General features: G+C 40.6%; 1 protein-coding gene and 1 non-coding gene across 11 annotated transcripts in view; both read right to left on the bottom strand.

Annotated features, from left to right (window-relative positions):
- DCX (doublecortin) overlaps nucleotides 1-20,018 on the bottom strand; it is a 124,892-nt gene that overhangs the window by 64,716 nt on the left and 40,158 nt on the right. The gene's annotated exons all lie outside the window — the stretch shown is intronic.
- On the bottom strand, nucleotides 5,946-6,136 carry LOC114111848 (U2 spliceosomal RNA). Its single transcript, XR_003587585.1, has one exon. It is a non-coding gene; the product is annotated as a U2 spliceosomal RNA (small nuclear RNA).

Raw genomic sequence — 20,018 nt, 5'->3', positions numbered from 1 at the left:
ATAAAAGGATTCCATTGCAATAAATAAATAAATAAAGCATTTAGCTTTAACATTGCAATGTATAGCTTCTCTATGTTCTGCAAGGGTCAGACAATATCTGAACTCTCTTCCAATTTGGACATTATGCTTTAAGAGGGACATTTACAAAATGGAGTGCAATTAAGGAAAGATGACTCAGGGTGGGAAAGGTGTATATATTGAAAATAATTGAGTTGCTCTTCTTGGAAAACTGAAGATGTAGAGAGTATGATAAACATACTCAAATATTTGGGTGGTTATCCTATAGAAGAAGGAATTATCTTATTCTGTTTAGTTCTAAAAAATTGAACTGGAACTATTGGACAAAAAAATTTCAGAAGAGATTTTGACTTATGAGAAGCAACTTTTAAACATGTAGCTTTACAAAATAATGAGATTACAATAAGAGTAGAAAATGAGGAATAAATTTTGCAAAATAAGAGAAAAAATTATCACTGTTTTCATACTGTATGATTGTCTACTCAGAAAATTAACTACAAACCATTTGCTCCAGAACGAGAGTTCAGCAAGGTGGCCACAAACAAGATCAATTTACAAAAATAATAGTTTTCTGGACTCCAGGAATAGTCATTTATAAACAGTTATAATAAAAGCATTCCACTCACAAAAGCAAGCAAAATTATAAGATACCTTGATATCAGAGGATGAGATGGTTGGATGGTATCACCTACTTAGTAACAGAACAACAACAAAGAATAAATTTCAGAAATGCATTGGACTTACTTGGGTTGAAAACTATAAAGTCTTTATTGAATAAAATAAGAGATTTTCATTTAAAAATAGGTTTTAAACATTTCAAATCTCCCTAAATATAGATATAAAATTCAAAGCAATGCAAATAAAAGTCTCAATAGAACATTTATGAAAATTGACAAACCAATTCTAAGGTTCATATAGAAGATAAAATATACAAGGATAGCAAATGATACTGGGGGGTAACTCCCAAGAAGTGGGGACTTATAATATCAGATGTCAAAATAGACTATACTATTTGAAATAGGGTAATATTAGGACAGGAACAGAGAAATTAGTATATAAATGGAACTTATAGATGAATTGATAGTTAAGATGAAATTTCTTATCAATAAAGAAACAAGTAATTATTTCATAAATTTGATTGAGACCTTGCCTATCTATTTGAAAAAAGGTAGACCCTTCCTCCCAGCTTACACCAAAAATACACAAAAAAGATGAACATAAAAGAAAAAAAATGTTTGAAGAAAATATAGAAGAATACTTTTTATCATCTTTGGGTAAAGAAGGCCTTCTTCAACAAGACCCAAAACACAGTAGCCATAAAATAGAAACAATAATAAATTTGATTTTGCCAAAATTAAAATATTTTAATTTCATTTTCTACAAAAAAATACATAAATAAATACAAAATTCTATTTATGCTTTAGGGTTGCTTCAATCACCCAGAAATGATAATGAGCTAACATATTATGTGTTTTTTTTAGACAATGAAAAGCAATGAGTTTCTTGCTTGGGAGATGTTCAAAGTTTAAAAGATAACTTACAATAAGAAGAGGTTTTGTTTTGCATGGAAAATGAAAGTGGGTGATGAATAAAGTCTTTGGCCCTAAAAAGTTTCATGCTTCTAAGAGGGGAAATTGTCAGTATCTTTAAAATAGCTAGACTTCAAACTCTTGCTTTTATTTCTATACCTTTTGAAGTTTGGTTTTATTAATTTCAGCTAAGCTCTTAAACTGTTATTATAAACCCAATCTTCAGGTCCATTGGGAACTATCTCCTTATAAAATGTGAAACATAAACCAATCCCAAATACCCAGCTAAGGAAATAAACAAGTTATTTTCCATCAAAGGTTCATTTGTAGCTTCTTGTTTCCTCTATAACTGATTTCAAATCATTTGTACCTTTCATTTACAGCAAAATTTACAGCTACAATACACAATGCTAATCCAGGGTTTACCCTTATCATATCTGACTTGTTTTTGTCCCTCAGTGAATGATGGCAAACATGAGCATAAAAATGAAATTAGTGATAACCAAGCCAACTGCTTTATCTACGTCTTGAGTTTAAGGGATTAGCAATGGTCTCCCTGGAAATCTCTGGGTTTTATGAAAAAGAGGTATTCCAGTCAGTAGCCAACCGTGGAGGTGCTGTGGTAAAAACATTCATGATTTCAGCTTGCTCTTCATTTCTGTATCAGGATCCTGGGTCATATGGGAAAGGCTAGGGATTCAGTTAGAATCTTCTTTTTTCTGTCAATGGGACAGAAACATAAGAAAGGCCTTGCAAGAATTCACAGTAATAGATAAGAGGTCAAGAAAAGGATTGTGGAAAAAGAGCAGGGTTTGAAGAGGTAAAATGGAATGGTTGAGAAGAGGTGGAGAAAGCATCACTACTTCATAAGAATTCTCTAGAATCAAAGTTTGAGTCAAAGTTTGTTCAAAATGCCATCTTTGTTCCATTTCCAGCATCTGCATTACCTTTCATCCTTTTCTCCTTCTGAGTCAATTCTCTTTGAGAGACACTGAGTGATATTTTGGCAGATTTTAGGAATAATTATGATACAAGAAATGTACTGGTATGTCCTTGCTTCAATTTTAATGTAAATATAGTTCCCTGGGGTATTCAGTCCCTACCTCCACTGGCCATCTCAGCTATACAACTTGCAGGCACAATTTTACCCTCAGGCCCCAAGGAGCAAGATAGGCTTGTGCCTGCTAATGAGCATTTGTTGTGGAGAAGACAGTGGCGTTGAGATCACAGGAAAATAGTAAACTATCAAAGGTAGGCTTCATTCAAGATCACTCACAACCTTCCTAGATGAAAGCACTATTGACAAGTTAGGGGATTACTGTGGCAAGTGCGTACGTGCTTAGTCACATCAGTTGTGTCCGATTCTCTGAGACCCCATGGACCACAGCCCTCCAGGCTCCTCTGTCCACGGGATTTTCCAGGCAAGAATACTGGAGTGGATTGCTATTTCCTTCTCCAGTGATAAAGTATGAAGTGAGTGAAGTGAAGTTGCTCGGTCATGTCCAACTCTTTGCAACCTCATGGACTGTAGCCTACTAAACTCCTCCATCCATGGGATTTTCCAGGCAAGAGTACTGGAGTGGGTTGCCATTTCCTTCTCCAGACTGTGGCAAGGGACAACCTTATACAAAGGCAGACTCACAGGGTGAGATGTCTCCCTGGGATGCGAGTAGAGAGATGGTAAGATGCCCTACCTTTGAAAAATGCCTCTTCCCACGTATGTGTTCATGTTCAGTTCCTCAGTCATGTCTGACTTTTTGTGACTCCATGGATTGTAGCCCACCAGGCTCCTTTGTCCATGGGATTTTCCAGGCAAGAATACTGGACTGGGTAGCTATTCCCTTCTCCAGGGGGTCTTCCTGACTCAGGGATCAAACCCAGGTCTCCCAATTTGCAGGCGGATTCTTTACTATCTGGGCCACCAGGGAAGCCCCTGCCTCTTCATATACTCCTGCCTGAATACCTGGCTTTTCTTCATTTTAAAAACATCTGAATCACAACTTTTTCGCTTTTTAAGTCAAAAAATTATCTTTAGCACCTATGTGGTAGATGCCTGCCAAGTGCCGGGGTATACTGATGAACAAAAACAGACATGGGTTTGGGCATTCATGTTACTTACATGCTGGGAGGGCAAACATATTGATTAAATGGCCACCCAAACAAATGGAAAATTACAATTGTGGTAAGGCTACCAAGGTGAGCTACATGACGCCTATACAAAGGAACATAATTTACACTACTTGTCTACCTATCTACCTTCTTATCTGACTCCCCCATCCCCTGCCACTGACTTAGAAAAGAAGACCATCACCATAGTAGTTGACGGTAAGGAAGAACTTAACCTGCCTAAACTCAGACAAAGGTGCAGAAGTCCTTCCCCTTCCCCTAATACCTCTTTGGAACTGGTGAGAACATCTGCTCCATCACAGATACAAGCCAACTGGGAGACTGATAAGGCAGAAGATGCCATGTACATGTGAGACAGAAGGATGGCAGCCAAGCAACATGTTGGTAGTGGTGATTTGAAGTGGTTTGTATTCACAGTCCCCTGGCAAAGATCAGGACCCCAGTGGACAGAGTAGGAGGGTGTATGGGATAGAGCAACCAAAAGAGCAAAGAGGACCACTCAAGAGCCAGTTTTGGCTGAGACTCTGGAACCCTCATTTGGTGATCTTGAAATTCACTAGGACTAATCATTCATCTTCTTCGCCACAAGGGCCATTTACAAGCACTCTGGTTTCAAATAATACTCAAGAGTTTTGAAGATGCTGTACATCTAATTTTATTCCTTAGTCAGTATATATCAGATGTTATACTTTTCCTGCTTTTCCTTGCCACATTTCTTTCAGTTTATGCCTGAGGGTGGGCAGGAAACTCGTTGATACAACTACTTATTGGGAGTGGTCACAATCACCCCACCCCATCTTTGGTTTTCTCATGTGGGCTAGACAACAGATGTTCTTAATGAAGATTAACTGAAATTTAATGGTCCTAATTGCCATTTGCACGGGCAGCAGATAACATTCAGTTCACACGCTGCCTTTCATGCTCCTTTATGCTTCATCACATATCAGATTTGTATTTGACTGGAGCGAATCTGACTGGCAGTACCTGCTGGCTATTCAGTGTCAAGATGCTGGCATAGCAAAGGCTCACAGTCCAGGGAAACACAGAACTGGGGTGAGAATGGGCTTTGCTAATTTGTTTCCTAATATAGCTATGCTCTTGAGTTCTCAGTAATGGCAAAAAGGGGTCATTTTGGTCTGGATCTGTGTTAGGGAGAAAGGACAGACAAGACACTCGGTAGACTGATTTCTGTGTTTTTGTGCAACTTGATCCTGCTCTCTTCTGTTTTTTAAAAAAAACTATTGGAAAGGTCTTATAAAAGTGAGCAAGGGATGTGAACATCACTGAGGAGAATATATGATAGATTCAACAAATACATGAGGAAGATGCTCCATCTCAGCAGTAACCAAGGAAATCCAACTTAAAACTAAAACAAAAGAATTACACTATTTCTCAACTATCTGATTGGCAAACATGAAAAACAAACTGTCGGGATGGCCAAAAGTTTCATTCAGGTTTGAACCCAAAAAATATCAAGTGTTAGTGAGGTTTTCAGGAAATTAAATTTGTTGGCTCTCTGAAAGGCAATTGCTTGTAACTGATAAAATTTTAAATGTGTGTTTTTTCCATAACCCAGCAATTTTTATACCCTTTTGGAAACCCTGGCAAGCATGTTCAAGGAAGCATGCACAATGCAGCATTTGTCATAATAACCCCAGACTGGAAGCAAACTAAATGTTTTTTCAGTAGGGAAATGGATAAACTATAGAATACTATGAATCTGTAAAAACCAATGACACAGTAGATATATTTCCATAGTTACACACAATATATGTATAAAAGTATAGATAAAGCTCTGAAAAGTTGTAGCCACAAAACTGGTGATCTCTGGGAAGGGGTCTGAGGTGGAAGAAACCAGATTGGTCAAAGGCATCTTCACAGTTTTATCTTTAATACTGTAATATTTTACCAGCACAATGTATCGATATTATTTATGTAATTAAAAATCAATTTAAAATTTAAAAGCAACATAGTTATGTTAAAGAATTTACAGACCAGAGAAAAGAAAAAAAAATGCATTATCTTGCCACCTAAACACTCCCCTATGATAACTATGATGTGTATCCTTCCAGTATCTTTTTTTTTTCTTTCCAGGAGATATGGGAGGAGCTTGGACAACAGAGAAAAGATGGGTGTGAGGCATGAGAAATGAGGATGGAGCCTGGTGAGACTGACCCTGATGGTTCAGATCTGAGTGTCAGGGCTTCAAAAATCCAGTTGCCTGTGAGTTTAGAACAGCACTTTCATTCAGACTGGCAGTTTTGTCCCCAGAGAGGATGCACCATTCCTGGAAGTACTGAAATGCCAGGCTGATGCTTGGAGTGGATGGAGCAAGCTCCTATTCCAACTCCCTGCTCCAAAAATCCATTTAATATACTGTCCTCAGATAGAGGACATATCAGGTATTAAACTGATAAGAGAAGATACTACTCTTGATCTTATTCAAAAGACTGATAAGCGATCCAGTATCTTTTTAATATTTCATATAGTTGTGATCTATAATCTGTATCCTGTGCCTCTAATACAGTCATCTGAGTTGGATAATTTTCTGCTGTGCAGGGCTGTCTTGTGCATTGTAGGATGTCTAGCAGCATCCTCAACCACTATCTACTAAATGATAGCAGCACTCCCACAGTTGTGGCAATCAAAAATATGTCTAGACATTATTAAATGGCCCCTAGCAAAATTGTCCCTGGGTTGGGAACCATTGATTGAATACATAATTAGCATAATGCCATGAAATGAATCTTCATAACCTATCCTATGTTTCCAAACTTAAATCCAGTGAGTTGTCTCTATTCTGTTCTCAGCTCCCTGGCCTGTGGATTTCAACCCTGGCCTTTAGAACTTGACCTTGCTCTCTGACTGCTCCTTTTCTAGGTAAGTTGACTTGGGACTCCTTAAGCCAGAACTGTACTCTAACTTATCACAACTAAAGCAATTAGACAGTAAAAGCCAAGTCTCTTCCCCTGACATCTGTGGACTAATGTTCAGCTCATGGGACAGGGAACAGGGAGAGCAATCAGGAAACCCAAAAAGACTGTAGAAAGTAATCAGTCCAGAGACACAGCTGTGGGTCAAAACCACTGGGCTAAGGGCCAAGGCTGAGAAGAGGAAGCCAACTAGATTTTACCCCAGAATCAGCTCTCAGAACAATCAGAAGCATGGTTCCCTGGCTAACAATGCTTGACTCTTCCTGTCTGTTTTATTTAGATATTTTCCAGGCCCCCGGGGCATAATCAATTCAGAGACCATGGAAGGGATGGCATCTGTGCTTATATTCCAAATCGATAAGGAGAGGTTAATGCCAGAAGTCAGGCTTACTCTATAAAGACACATTTACTAAGCACCACGTATCAAACATTGCTAGGCATTGAGGATGCCAAAATTACTCTGAATTGCTTTTGTCTAAAATCTGTTTGCCACGTGATCGCCAGAAAAAAACATCTCTCAGGAATCAAAATGTAAATCTAGTGAGAGCTCCCTTCAGTTTGAGCCCTTAATTAGACCACGTATCACCAGTATTTCACTTTGCCTCTTACAAGGGCCTGGGGAGTGAAAATTGCATTATGAGGTTCTGTGGCTCCGAGACCCCAATTCAAAGAGAGGACTGAGTTCATTTCCAGAGCATAGGGAGGGTGGTATCAGATTTCATCCTGTTAGCTCACAACATGAAAATTGGAATTTCCTGCTCCCTACACTCCAAAAGTGCTCATGTGGCCCAGGTTTCTGCAGCTCTGAGTGAAGTTGGAGGAACCTCCTCTTGTGTCCCTGTCTGTCTGGCCCCTCTCTCCGGTGCCCCAAGGGAGTGCAGACAGGTTGAGCACTTTATTTCCTCAGGGGCTGGATCACTTCCCTGTCTGCCCATCTGGCCTTTTCCTGACAAGATGTTCCCTGACAATTTGAGATCTGCAGACACAAAGGAAACAGAGCCAAGTGAGACTGACCCTGGTGTGAAATCTGGAGAGATGATAAAATATCCTCGTAGCAGGAAAGGGAACGTGGCAGGATACGCCTTGTAAATAACCCACTGTCTTCTACACAGTGAGATGAGTTCAATCAGGGGAGTTTCCACAATGCTTTCTTGAAATTTGGGGTTTTATTGTACCCAGGGTCAATCGCAGGCCAAATGCTGGACTGCCTCCTGTTGGAGTCCAATAGATAATTCCTTGCTGTGAAATACATATTTAGTAACTGTACTTAATACCTATTTCCTTTGTCTTCTTGTAGTCTTTCCTTTGTCCTAGGTTTCTCTTGCACTAATGGGGCCTAAGGGAGTCACAAATAACAATGTGCTGTGTAGTAGATTACTCAGTGGCTGCTGGCAGCAGGTTCACGATACTGGGTCCCAGGAATACCCCCTTCTCAATTTATATTTCCAAGTCCAAGAATTACTGGTCACAGTAATCAGGGGAAGCTTAGAGCAAAACTGAGAAAAAGATCAATTTGTTTTGTTAGCCCCCAAACTCCTAGTTGTCATTCCTTTCTTAGGACAGCCATTCTTTTCCTGACTTGAACAAGCCATCCTGTCCTACTCCTAAGACCCTTTATTTATAGCAAGATGTAAACATAATCTTGCTAAATAGCTAAATACATTATTTTTCCTTCCAAGGCATTTCCAAGACATAAGTTGGAGGGCGAGAGAGCTCTTTATTACATTCAAAACCATGCTATTGATACTTGCATGTTCAACTCGCACGAGCTCAGCCGTAGGAATAGGGGATCTAGGTTCCACGCCCTGTCATTTCTGTTTTCTCAAAAACATTTATTGAAGTCATTTATTGAAGTGACCCTGCCATTTATGCTTCATCTGTGACATGCCAAACTATTAAAATTACAGTGGGTTCATGGAAAGCCACATGCGGAGAGACAGGGATTCTCCCTCTGTGGTTTTGGAACCTTTAGCCACCAGGCTATATTAGATAAGTGTGGTTTTAACTTTGCCTCTTCCAAAACCATAGTCTCCATTTCAATGAAAAAAATATCCATTTTTCTTAGGCCTCAGGTCTTGCAGCTCTCTGTGGAAAACAACAATGGTCCAAGTGGCCTGACTGAATTTAAAGACCTTCCAGAACCACAGGGTAGTGCCAAACCCTACGCTTTATTAATTATGCCATGATTATTTTATCTTAGGGGACCTGACTCTTTTTGTTCACTACATTTGAATATTTCCTGGCTCCTATCAGTCTAATGTTGGAACACGTTGATAATAGTTGGGGTTACTGGCAACTGGATTCAAGAAAGTAGATATGAATTTATGGAGAATTGAAAATTGAAGAATCCCGATTACTACCCTGTATCTCTTGTTTCCATGTTTCCATCCCTGTGGATGGAACCATCTTTTCTCCCTTACATGAGGTTCTCCAAGATTCCCTTGAAAGTGAAAAGCAAAAGTGAATTCGCTCAGTTGTGTCCGACTCTTTGCGACTCCATGGACTGTAGCCTACCAGGCTCCTTCATTCGTCCATGGGATTTTCCAGGCAAGAGTACTGGAGTGGGTTGCCATTTCCTTCTCCAGGGGGATATTCCCAACCCAGGGATCAAACCCGGGTCTCCCACATTGGAGGCAGACCCTTTTACCGTCTGAGCCACCAGGGAAGTCCACTAAGGTTCCCCTGGTTATCTCTTAATCTGTATCTCCTAATGTAATTCATATATTTATGTATTTTTATAACAGCTTTATTGAGAGATAATCCACATGCTATTCAATTACCCATCTAAAGTATACAATTCAGTGGGTTTAACATAGTCACAAAGCTGTGCAACCATGACCACAATCAACTTTAGGATACTTCCATCACTCCAAAAAGAAACCTTAGGGATTTCCCTGGTGGTTCAGTGGCTAAGACTCTACACTCCTAATGCAGGGAGCCCAGGTTCAATCCCTAGTCAGGGAACTAGATCCTACAGGCTGCAACTAAGACCCAGTGCAGCCAAAAAAATAAATGATAAAAATATTTAAAACCAAACAAAAGAAACCTTGTACCTATTAGCAGTCACTCTCAAAATCCCTCCAACTTCCCCAGCCCTAGGCAACCAATCTATTCTTTCTGTATACTAGTTCCATATATTTTAACAAGAACTTTTAGAAAACCTGTATTATCCAAGGGAATGACTCCCAAAGGGGTACTTTCTGGTGTGCGGCAGGTCCACAAAAGGAAGCATGTGGCACAGTGGTGGCCCTATGGTTGGCACATGTCAAATCGCACCCATTTCCAAGAGTCAAAGGTAGTGGGAAAAGGTACCCTGACAGCTCAAGCCAGCACAGCTGGAGGATCCCTCTCTTTGGCCGTTTCTTCTCGTAGGTCCTGGGTCTTCAATCCTTTACCACAAAGCTTCCTTTCTGACAAAGGAACAGGTAAAGTGCCCCCCAAACGCCCACCACATACACACTCACCCTGCTCCAAAGATTTCTAACAAGAAACATTTTAAGTGATCCTGCTGCCATCCAAGGGGTAAGAAGTATATTTTGGGAAGATGCATCCAGTTTAATGATACCCATTCACATAAAAAGATGCCAAAGGACATTCCTTTCTGACCTTAAAGAGGTTCATGACAGTGCTCTGCCCCAGTAGATACTTTCCTCTGTTGTTCTAATAGCCAACGGTTTTTCAGAAGCGCAGAATCTCAGACCTCACCTCAGACTTCCTGAATCAAAAGCTGCACTTTCACAAGATTCCTATTTGACTCATAGGCATTTCTGAGAAGCACGGGTCTACAGCAGAGTTTTTCAGCCTTAGCACTACTAACATTTGAGACCAGATAATTATTTCTTGCAGGGGGTGGGGGAACTGTCCTATGCATTAGAGAGTTTATTAGTATCCCTATACCTACTGGATGCCAGTAGCACCCCTCCCACCACGTTGTGACAAACAAAACTATCTCCAGACATTGCCAAATATCCCATTGTTGGGTGGGGAGGGGGGAATAGATTACCTCAGATTGAAAACCACTGGTCTATAGCATGCTTTATTAATTTTCAGTCATTCAAGTATAACCTTCAGAATTTTTTCCATCTCCACATACACTTTTTTAAGAACTGACTATTTTTTGTCCATAGAAATTAGCCTCATCCTAAATAGTAATAGTGATGAAATAATAGGACAGATGTGCCATTTTTTCTAGTACATCTAAAGCCAAATATAGCTATTAGAATTTGAAATGCTTATCTAGGAAACCCATAAATAAATCACGCATCATGGGTGGAGTGTCTACCAACTTTTAGAAACCCTGGCCCTGAGTATAGTTGTGGAGTAGGGCAGGTCCAAGGCATTGGACGAATTTGGGTTGCCAGGAATGTTAACAGGGTACATAGTGCTTGGAAGTAGAGAGAAGCCATTAAAAGCAAATTTATTTCTCTACTCAACTTTGTTTCTGGTCAGGCCAAAGTAGTAGGTTTAGCTATTAGAACATTACACCTACCTAGATTATTTTAGAGACTCCAGGAGTAGCCGTTTTCACTTGATCTAGCATATGGCTAATTTCATTTCCCTCCAAACTACTGGTGACTACACTGGTTCCCCAAATGACTCCACTATAGTCTGAGACAAATTTCACACAATGCTTCTTTGGCCATATGTCAGTCTAATTAAAGAGTCTGTGCTTCTCCTGGCAGAACTGCCTTTCATATTCAGGGGAGATAATAATCCCATCTTTGAGTTGCATCAATGATAAAATGACCTGGTTCACTGCTTCTCAGCTGAATCAGCAGCCTGTGACCCCTGGCACATTGATTGCAGAAGGAAATATTTTTATGTGACTTTAACGTATGGGTCATTTACAACATGAGTTCCTTCCCACATAAAAGCCATTATAGATCCATGAAACTTGAACAGGGGGAAGGGAGAGAGGGGGGAGGTGACAGAAAGGGAAAGAAAGGGGAGGTGAGACACAGAGAGAAAGAGAGAGAGAGAGAGAGAAATTCTATGTAGGGTTGGCAGCAAATATATGCTCAGTGCACTTAGGAAAGCCCACAGGCTGAAACTCTGGGATTCTGGGGTTTCTGCTCCTGCTCCTCTAGAAGAGACCTAAATGATATTTGTTGATAACACAATCTCCCACCAGCTCCTTAAAAATAAGAGGCGGCAAGACAAGAGCTAAAATCCAAGCAACTTTGGGCTAACTTTTCTATGATCCCACAACCTGTGTTCAGCTCTAAGTGTCTGGTCTACCACTTAGCCAGAAGTTGAGTGTCTGCCTCTCCAGCAGCTGCAAAGTAGAGGCCTTGTTGTTGCTGTTCAGTTGCTCAGTTATGTCTGACTCTTTGCGACCCCATGGACTGTAGCTTGCCAGGCTCCTCTGTCCATCCCCAACTCCCAGAGCTTCTCAAACTCATGTCCATCAAGTCGATGATGCCATCCAACCATATCATCCTCTGTCGTCCTCTTCTCCTTCTGCCCTCAGTCTTTCCCAGCATCGAGATCTTTTACAATGAGTCAGCTCTCTGCATCAGGGCAGAACCTGGGGCTATGATCTAGTGGATGGGAGTGCATGGGAGAGGAAGGTGGCTTCTACCTATAATTTACCTGATGCTCTTCATTATAGTTCTTCCCAGTGCTGCTTTCAGTTAGAGGAAATGTTTGCAGTTGGGGATAGAGGGTACGGAGTGGAGATATACAAGAGAGAAGGAGGGATGGACTATCACTGACTGACGTTATCAGGATGCTTTCAGTTTTGAACCCAGGGACACTTATTGTGAGTTGGCTTTGAGAGTCCAGAGTACACTGTTTGTTTTAAAGGCCCTTGAGATTCACCTTGAGAGTTTTTTTTTAAAAACCTACACTTGGGCTCCCTACTCCAGACTAACTTACTTCTGAAACTGAGGGGATCCTATTCATCAGCATTTTTAAAAAGCTGATTCTAATTTATTTTTCCAATTTTTCTAATTTATTTATTTATTTTTCTAATTTATTTTTATTATGAACATATTCAAATACATAATAGTCTGTGTCTCCTAGATCCTATAATCAGCATTTGCTATATTATTTTAACATATACCTGTCCCTCTATCAACCCATCTTATTTCTGGATATGTTTCAAAATAGGCTGTAGACACTTCACCCTTAAATACTTCTGTAAGCATATAATTAATTAGAGTTCAATATCTGTTTCATTCAGTGAAATGTACAGATTGTAAATGCACCACTTGATGAGTTTTGACAAAGGCATGTACCTTTTATCAAGATAAAAAAAAAACAAACCATGAATCTTCCCAGTGAACACTCACCCCCACACCTGAGGGGCCATCAGTGTTCTGTTCTGATTTTTTCCAGATGATTTCAATTTGTAGCTGAGGTGGAGAACCCCTTAAGGACAGACACAAATTCCAGCTCCCCAGCCCTTTGTAATTGCATCAGTAAGAGCTTATTAGCTAATAGCGCTGGAGTCAGCTAGCTTGAGGGCAAGTCTGGCTCATCCAATTGCTATTTGTGAGATCTCAGGCAAGTTAACCTGTATGAAGCCCTGTTTCCTCACCTATAAAATAGGGATCATAATAGTAGCTATCACACCAGGTTGATTGGAAGACCTAAGTGAGATAACATAAATAAATTAGCAATAAAGTTAATGTTAATTAAGTTAACATGCTTACAATTGGCTAGGCACTGAGCTAATTGCATGGGTTATCTCATCTAATCCTCCCTACTGTTAGGATCCCCATGATAGATAGGAAAAGAGGCTTATAATGGGGAAGTACCCTGCCCAGAATCACACAGCTAATACTTGGAAGAGCCGGAATATAATCCCAAAGTGCTTTGATCTCAAGGATCAGACTCCCACACCGTTAACTAGTACACTTCTGCCTCTATGCCTCACACACATAGTAAGAGCTCAAAAGTGCTGTATGTTGTATTGCACATCGTATCATATAGATTTACCATTTATATTGTGTTCAGTTACAGAGTCCAAATGAAGGAATGGAAGCTTTGACCCAAGCACAGAAAAAGCTTAAATATCTCATCAGCCGAACGTTGCTGGTCCACACCTTGGCATGATCATCTGTATCTATTGTGTTCCTAATAATGTCCTTTCCATGGTGACTCCGAGAATCATCAGCAATAAGACCAGCCCCTGTACTGAACAACACACAAAGGTCCTTGTGAAAACATCCCTCTGGAAGAAAAAAACTAGGGGAAGCACGTTTTTTCCCATTAACACATTCAGCTCCCTGGCGCTCTGTTCTGCAGCTGTCTGAGTGCTGCAGTCGCTCAGACAAAGAGCTTGCTGGAATATCAGTGACATCATCCACTTCAGCTCTGACAGACTTGCCAGGAGCTGCGTGATTAACATCTCCACGGTACCAGAGAATAGGCAGGGCTCACTTAAGCTACACTATGCTACTCTTCCTCCTAATGAGAATCCCATTAAATTGGACACTTATCCACACCCTATTCAAGGTGGCTTTTTATGTGCAAACAGAGCCCATTTTCTTCCAAAGTAAGGCAGCATCACACAGAGCCATCTTATTCCTCAGTCTTCCTTATTGGGCCACTCCTTTCTAACAGGCTGGATGATACTGGTTGGTTGGCAAAGGGAAGAGAGTGGCATGCTCTGGGCAGGGAGCAGATGGGTGTCTAGTAGTCAGCTCTGTAGCCGAGCCTTAAGAGGAAGCACAGTGACAGCTGAAAAGAGAACAGTACATCTTTTATCACCATCAGAAATCCTATGAATGGCTATTAAATCTATTTCAAAGCTTTGGAAGCTCTGTTCAGCAGGCAGGCAGCAAAGGGAGGGGGAACAAGATGAGAAAGGGTGGTAAAACTTCAGGTTTGGTGCTCCTTTGGAATCTCAGATTGCCAGGCTTCTTTTAATCATGTGATGGCTATGAGGGACCCTTCCACCACGGAAGGGAAATAGCTGGCAATTTAGTTAAACAAGTGCCTGGGGTTATGATGAAGTCAGCAATGAAGAGGTTCTTTCCAATAGAGGAAAGCTGATAACAATGCAATGAAGTGAGATCCTCTGTTAGGAAGGTCAGTGTTCCATTATCACAACACCCACGGAGTTAATGTCCCCAGAGAATCATTACTGTGTATTTGATACAAGTTATTGAACTTGTGGAGAAAACACACCAAGGCTGGCCTTTCTAGCCAGTATCCTATTATCCTTCTAGTCCTAAAGCGGCTGAGCATTCCATTTAATTATAGAGCTGTAGGAACACAGGGAACAAGTTCAAGACACCAGAAATACCTTCCCTGGTTCCTAGTTGCATGTGCTGCATGCTCAGTCACTCTGTTGTGTCTGACTCTTTGTGACCCTAAAGACTGCAGCCTGCCAGGCTCCTCTGTCCATGGGATTTCCCAGGCAAGAACACTGGAGTGGGTTGCCATTTCCTTCTCTAGCGGATCTCCCCAACCTAGGGATCGAACCCATGTCTCCTGCATTGGTAGGCAGATTCTTTACCACTGAACCATCTGGAAAGCCCTCCTGATTCCACAGAAGGGGAAAAAAAAAATAGTTGTGTGAGTTTTGACGAACAAAACTGACTCAGTCCTTTAGGAAATTTTGCCTGTGTGGATACTCTGACCTTCAATCCAAGGAGTCACATATCTTAGGGAGTGGTCTAGTCCTCTCTCAAGGTTATTAGTACACAACAATGGTGTGTGCTGAGCCAAGAAATAGGAAAAACTAGTTGTATTTACTCTTGTTTCTAGGAAAAATTGTGGTTTCTGGGACAAATATCTCAGACTTGCTAACAGCTAACATTAGGCAGCATCAACTCCTGGCTGAAAAGAGAGTCCAAACTACCATGCATGGCCTAATTGGATCCAGGACCCTCAGAAGTAAAACAAATTTTAAAAATCAATAATACTATTAATAGATGCCAATTTTGAGTGCCTACTATACACCATGGACTCTATGACAGCTATGTTTAATTATCACAAGAGACTTCTGAAGTAGGAATAGTGTCTGGGATATTGTAATTACTCAATAAATACTACCTAGTATTATTGTATTTTATAGATGATAAGACTAAGGCTCAAAGAGGCTTAGTAACTTTCTTAGGGTGACAATCTATAATTGACTGTGACACTTTAAAGAGATTTTGAATTGGATACATCCTGCCTTATTCTCTCCTAAACAAACCCAGGCTCATTAGAGTAACAGCCATGGGCTCCTTGCATCTGCCCTTTTCCTACTTTGATCTCTGATTTTAGAGTCCATAAAATTACACTGAAATTTGAGAGTAGATGCCTATGTGGGATATATCACCACTATGGACACAAAGGAGTTCTCTCTCAAAGTTATTAAAGTAGTGCCTATGCCATACTGAGAACCCCAAAGGAGGCAAAGAAACCAAGGTCCATTGGGCAGGCTGGGAAAGAGTGTTAGTGTTAGGCTAATCCCCTCTACAGTCATTATGTGATTCCTACTATCCACCCACTCAAGCATAGCCCAGAGTAGATTTAAGAAGCTTTCTGTGAATAGCCTACGCAGCACTAAGGCAGCATTCTTGAGTTTCCTTACCCTTCAAGTTGATTGATGGTTAAAATGATTTGTGAGTCCTACTCTTGATTGCTAACTTCATATCTTAGGGTCCCTCCACTCATTTATATTTACAGTACAGCACCTGGAAAATGATCTGTTGCTCTTAAGTAAACACACACTTTACACAGAGTCCTCTCTATCAGAATAAAATATAGTTACCCAAGCTAGGAACACCTTTTTCTGCTACTTACTGGAAAAACACCAGGGAAAGGCACTGGCCTATAAAACAATATAATTGCCTTGGTCATCTTGACTAAGTGGCATGATGTGATTATCAAATTCATTAGGTTGTCTCCAGTGGGAAATGAAACAAATGACAGACTACTACAACAATCCAATTTCCCCTACTTTGCCTACACTTGCCACAAAGATTTCCAAAGTTAGAATTGACAACAATATTCAGCACCATGGACAACACCTCTAGATGTTAACTGTGAGAAACAGGGTATGGGACACATTTTAGCTCCCTGAGTTTCTCTTTATTCTGCTTGTCTCCCTTAGCAATCAGGTATTTAGAAAGATAGTGGAGTGGGTTTGATACTGTTCTATAGGAAGAACCAGGAATGAAACAGGGGAGGGCTTTAGAAAACAGAGTTTTAAGGAAAACATCAGAATTGAAGGCAGCCATGGCTCAAAGAACCAAGTGGATTGAAATGTGTTCTTAGCTAGTTATTCCTGCATTATCAACACTCCCACAGACATAGCCTTTAATCTAGTGATGAGATGGAGCGTGCAAACAGCAATTGGTAGCCTTGCTGATCCTTCCAGAAACCTTCACCTTGACACTGGTCTTTTGGCAAAATGGTCCTTAGAAGTCCCTGCCTAAGAAGGAAAGGGAATGTAAGAAAATAAGAGAGGCTATATAGATTTCTGTACTATGAAATACAGCCCAGACAAACTAATTTGGAATAAACCCCTATGGAGGGTAGGAATGAGGAGAACACGCCATTTCAAATAATCAGCTGACCACTGGGTCTTGCCAAACAGTGAACTGAACTAATGAAAGTGAGAGCTGAAAGGACCTTTATACATTCTCCAGCTCAGTGGTTCTCAAATGTGAGCTTGCATCAGAATCACCCACAGGGCTTTTTAAACCAGATTGAGGGCCCCACCCCTAGAGTTTCTGATTCAGAAGGTATCATGTAATCTGCTAATCTGCACTTCTACAAATTCCCAAGTGGTGCTGATGCTGCTGATGGAGGAGGAGCACACTACGAAAACCATGTTCTAGTCCAACCTCTTTCAGAGCATAGGAAAGTCAACAGAAGCCCTAAAGAGCAGTGACTTGTCCAAGGTCACACAGCTGGTTACAGTCCATCTACTGAGTCCTACATCCTGGGCCTCCTGATTATCAATCATATGTTTTTATTTCAGAGCATGACAATCATATTTAGTCACTATAGTAGCATCAAAGGGAAAACTATAAAGGAAGGTGATCACAAGAGAAATGGATTCAGCCTTTTCTTTGCTTCAGTTTCTAGCATACTTGTCAAAGCAGTGCCAAGCCAGGTGTGGGGCTTGACCCTCCATAACAGCATCAGAATGGCTCTCTCTACTTCGATTATTCTTTTGGTATCAACCCCATGCAAAATTCATACCAAATTGATTGTGTACTAGGTAGGATTCCAGATTTAGCAAATAAAAAGACAGTTACATTTGAGTTTTTCAATGTTTATCTTTAACTCAGATTGTAACTGGGTGTTCTGTATTTAATCTGGCAACCTGAATCCTGAAATATGAAACTGCCAGGCAGTTTGAAAAAGGGAATTACCTTCTCAGCTCATGGTTCAACTATGTCCTCCCCCACCCAGATGCTAAGAGTGTAAGAAACACCTGACCCCTCCACCTCCTGCCTCCACCTGCTGCCTGCCAAGCTTGTTGGGGCTCTATTGAGACACAGTAGAAAGGCTGTGATTTGATGAACAGCAAAAAAAGAAAAAAGCAGCAGCAGCTGAACTGGTATCCTCCAGCATTTTTCATTTCTATGAAAAGTTTGATTCTGGTTTCATGCCCTGTGATTAACCAAAACAAGAGGAAGACAAATAAAAATTCTGTACAGCTGTTTCACACTGACAGACCTGACCTTCCCAGCTGAGGGTTCTTTGTGCTGGGAAATTGTTACCTAGCAACCATGCCTTGCAGCTGCCAGACTCCAAACACTGAAAGCATGACTTACAGAAAAGAAGCAAGGAGAAAAAGGGTGGGGTGGGGACTGCTTCAATCTGAGCTTTGTCTTAGGGTCTAATACTATATTCCAGTAAGAGAAGACAAGCAGGAAATGAAACCCCCTCCTGCTGTGATTCAGTTGCCAACCAGGCTGCTTGAGCTCAGCTTCCTGTCACCTCCACCTGCTCCAGCAGTTAACTCTGGTAGGTTTGAGGGAGGAATGGGAATGAAGATGCTTCCCAGAGATGCCAAATATTCTGTGTGGTACACATGGTTCTTACTCTTTGGCAATGGAGCACATCTTCAATGCACATTTTTAATAATTAGGCATTTCGTTCTCCTTCCTCATCCTCCTTCCTTCTCCTCCTTCTGTCTCTCTCTCTCCCCTCTCACCCTCCCTCCTTCTCTTTCTTTTAAAATTACAAATAGAGGGGACCTCCATCTTTAATTTTTCTAACTGCAGAAGGTGAAGGATTACTAGTTCAATGAACTTCAAATATTAGCATTTATGTGAGTCATCTGGTCAGCATCTTAAAATGCAGAGTTCTGAATCCCATCCTCTAGCAAATCTGATTTAATAGATTTGGGTGGGGTTCAGGAAATCTGCATTTTTAACAAGTTCCCCACATGGATCGAGACTATGAACAACAAAATATTGGTTAGTGGTGTCTTTGACATACAGGTTTTTCAAAAAAAATGTATGCATTCAAACAGTATTCTTCACAACACCCAACAATCTCCTATAAGAGATAACCATCTTCCAACTTCACTTGTCCAATGAGGTAGTGGCTTAGTTTCTGTCTTTAGGCATGGAGGCCTCTTTAGGAGGCTTCACTAGTTTGCCCCTAATACATGCCCAGTTGTCTGTCTCTAAACATCCATTTTGTCTCTGTTGACTGCACTGCCCATTTGAAGACTTCCCGCTGATTACATTGTTCTTTGGTTATTCAGCTCACAGTCCTTTAGTAACAGCAAAAGCAGAAATTCAGATGCAAACATAGACCCCACATGCTAACTCCATCTCAGCTGTTCCATCTCACTCCCATAGATGTTCATGTAGTAGATTTCTATTGCTGCATAATAAATTTAGCAGCTTTAAACAACACCTACTCATTATCTCACATTTTCCCAGGGATCTGGAGTCCCTGCACAGCTTAATTGGGACCTCTGCTCAAGAGTTGCACAAGGCTGCAATCAAGGTATCTTCTGTATTGCAGCTCTCAGCTGGGTTCTGGGTTCTCTTCCAAGCTCACTCAGGTTGTCATTAGAACAGTTGCTTGTAATTATAAGACTGATGTCCTGATTTTCTTGCTGACTGTCAGCCAGGGAGCACTTTCAGCTTCTAAAAGCCACGTGCTCAATGGGCACTGTCACATGAAATTGGTTTACTTCTTCACAAGCAAAAGAAAAGCTTTCTGACTTCTCCCATCTGTGACATCCAGGCCATTTAATATTTTTACTTCAACTCTGTCATTCTGTGTGACCACTAGGAGTTACTGTGTTTCAAATTTAAAAGAGTGAAGCACTGCATATTGTAATATATAATATTTTAGTTTATAAGAGTACATTGTAATTCATACATGAACTATATTACTGAATTTGAATATTGTAAAAATAGAAACTTATTTTTAAAACTGACAGCTTTAAAGAGAGAAAATTTACATACCATATAACTCACCCATTTAAAGGGTA

Source organism: Ovis aries, chromosome X, assembly GCF_016772045.2.
Source record: "Ovis aries strain OAR_USU_Benz2616 breed Rambouillet chromosome X, ARS-UI_Ramb_v3.0, whole genome shotgun sequence".
NCBI lineage: Eukaryota > Metazoa > Chordata > Mammalia > Artiodactyla > Bovidae > Ovis > Ovis aries.
This window is presented reverse-complemented; position numbering and strand designations above follow the sequence as displayed.